Source organism: Myotis myotis, unplaced genomic scaffold (assembly GCF_014108235.1).
Source record: "Myotis myotis isolate mMyoMyo1 unplaced genomic scaffold, mMyoMyo1.p scaffold_m19_p_8, whole genome shotgun sequence".
NCBI classification, from domain to species: Eukaryota; Metazoa; Chordata; class Mammalia; order Chiroptera; family Vespertilionidae; genus Myotis; species Myotis myotis.
Window position 1 is genome coordinate 76,088,919 of NW_023416390.1, and position 2,741 is coordinate 76,091,659.

The 2,741-nt window shown below is 47.8% G+C and overlaps 1 pseudogene; it reads left to right on the top strand.

The window, feature by feature from the left end:
* The first annotated feature begins 1,124 nt into the window (after positions 1 to 1,124).
* Positions 1,125 to 1,964, top strand: LOC118662144 (annotated as a pseudogene).
* Positions 1,965 to 2,741: the final 777 nt, after the last annotated feature.

Sequence of the window (2,741 nt, forward strand, 5' to 3'; positions counted from 1 at the left end):
CAAAAACCAAATTACTGTATGAATAGGGAAATGAAGGTCCATGAATGGTTTGTCCAAAGCCATACTGATGTGGGTTAACATCTTTGAGAGGAAATCAACAAAAAGGTTCAGGGAAATTTACATTCTTAAGGTATCGGTAGAGTCACAAAATACAAAGAAAATCAGTTTAAAACATTGGCCATGCTCAGCTGGCCACAGGTAGAGCTCATTCAACAAATGAGCTGTGCACCCCACTAACGTAATTGGATCTTCCTCTGTCTCTGACTGACTGTTTCTGACTAACTCTCCAGGGAGTTTGCTAGTGTCCTAATATCCCCACTCTGACTCCTGGCCAGATTGTTAGTAAACATTTTAAGTCACGAAGCCTTAACTAAGCACCTACTATGTGCCAGCCACTGTGGTAGGTACTGAGTGGTGAACAAGAGTTTATATGCTGATGTCAGAAAACAGACTGTAAAACCTACATTAAGAAAGTTCAGATACTAATAAATGCCATGAATATAGGAGTGTGTGATAGAGAACACTGCTGAATCTAGAGTGGTCGAGGATGGCTTTTCTGAGAGGTGATATTTGAGTTAAAACCCAGGGGATGACAAGGAACAGGCATTGAAAGATGTGAAAGAGAGCAGTCTAATCCAACAGCTCTGAGCCAGCACCAAATGGCCTGGCCAAGGGGAACAGAGAAACCAGCACAGATAGAACAGGGGAGAGCTAGGCAGCGGCTCTCTCAAGGGGGGCCTTGAGGGCCACAGCAGGGACTTTGGATTTTACCCTGATTGCAATGGAAAGCATGGAAGGCTTTAAGCCTGGGAGCTATGTGCTGTGATTTCTGCTTTCTGGCTGTTGAGATCACCTGTGGAGAGGATGCAGCTACCTAAGACAGGAGGTCTGAGGATCGAGCCCCAGGGACTCTGCAATGAGAATTTCTTGTTGAGAGGAACAGAGAGTGAAAAAGGCTGCCATGTGCCCCATTTACGTAGGAGGAGAACCAAGGCAGCGTGGTTTCCAGAAGCTCCGAGAAGAACGCGTGTGAAGAGGAAGAGTGCCTTTCTCGCACTGCCCAGAGAGGGGCCCATGCGGCACTGTTCTTGGTTCCCGCATCACTTAAGGGGAAATTTTTCACAATGTCCAGAGCCCTTGATGTCCTGCAAATGAAGGAGGGAGATGTCCTCAAATTCCTTGTAGCTGGAACCCACCAACCTTGACTTTCAGATGGAAGAGTACATCTACAAGGGAAGAGCGATGGCATCTACATCACCAATCTGAAGAGAACCTGGGAGGAGCTTCTGCTGGCAGCTCGCGTCATTGTTGCCATCGAAAACCCTGCTGACGTCAGTGTCATGTCGTCCAGGACACTGGCCAGCGAGCTGTGCTGAAGTTGGCCGCCGCCACTGGAGCCACTCTTATTGCTGCCACTTCACTCCTGGAACCTTCACTAACCAGATCCAGGCAGCCTTCCAGGAATCGACACTCCTGGTGCTTACTGACCCCAGGGCTGACCACCAGCCTCTCACAGAGGTGATTTACGCTAACCTGCCCACCACTGCTCTGTGTAACACAGGCTCTCCTCTACGCTATATGGACCTTGCCAGCCCTTGCAACAGCAAGGGGACTCACTCAGTGGGCTTTCCCGGGAAGTACTGTGTATGTGTGACGCCATCTCCCGTGAACAGCTATGGCAGGTCATGCCTGTTCTCTACTCCTACAGAGCCCTGAAGAGATTGAAAAGGAAGAGCAGGGGCTGTGACCAAGGAGGAACCTCAGGGTGAATGGACTGCTCCAGCTGCCAAGTTCACTGCTGCACAACCCGAGGTCGCCTACTGGTCTGCTGGCGCAGGTGCCCTCTGTGCCTGTCCAGCCATTTCCTACTGAAGCCTGGAGCCTCAGCAGCTACTGAAGGCTGGTCTGCAGCCCCCACTGCTCAGGCCACAGAATGGGTAGGTACAACCACTGAGTGGTCTTAAGCTCTTCTTCCATAAACTCTTCTTCCATAAACTCTTAAACAAAATGGAAATACGACTGATGGAAAAGAAACAGTTTCTAAAATAAATAAATAAGAGGAGCGATGTGACCAATGGCATCCAATGCAGCTGGCCGGAAGGACAAGGTAAGGACATTGGCCACTGGCTTTGACAAGGAGGTTCATTGAGGTGGTTGCTATGAAAAGCCTGGAGTGGACTGAAGAAAGAAAGGGAGGTGGGGAGTTGGAGCTAACAAAGTAGAGCCAACTCTTTCAAGGAGTTGTAGAAGAGCAGACGAAGGAAGCGTGGTCAAGGGAGGTTTGGGAGCAGCGCTGGCCAATAGAACTTTTCTGAGATGATGGGGAAGTGCTGCATCTGCTGCTGGGCACTTCAGAGAGGCTGATGGAGCTGAGGAACTAAATTTTACAGTTTAATTTAATTAATATACATTTAAATAGCTACATGGAACTAAAGGCTACTATTTGGGGCAACACAGTTTGTAGTCGTGTTCCTTTAAGAAGTGATATTAAAATACACATGGATGCCAATAGAAATTATTACACACATGGGTACCTGAGTAACTGGATTCTGGGTAGTGTCTCTGCCATCACCACCCCCATGTCCTTAAATCTGTTGGCGTTTGACTTATAGCTTATCTTTTACAATAAGAGAAAAAAACCATTCCTTATGGTGAATTCTATGAACCATTATAGTTCCAGGTGAGTTACTTAACCTCTGTGTGACTCAGTCTCTCCATCTAGGACTGAGGTTTGAAATGAG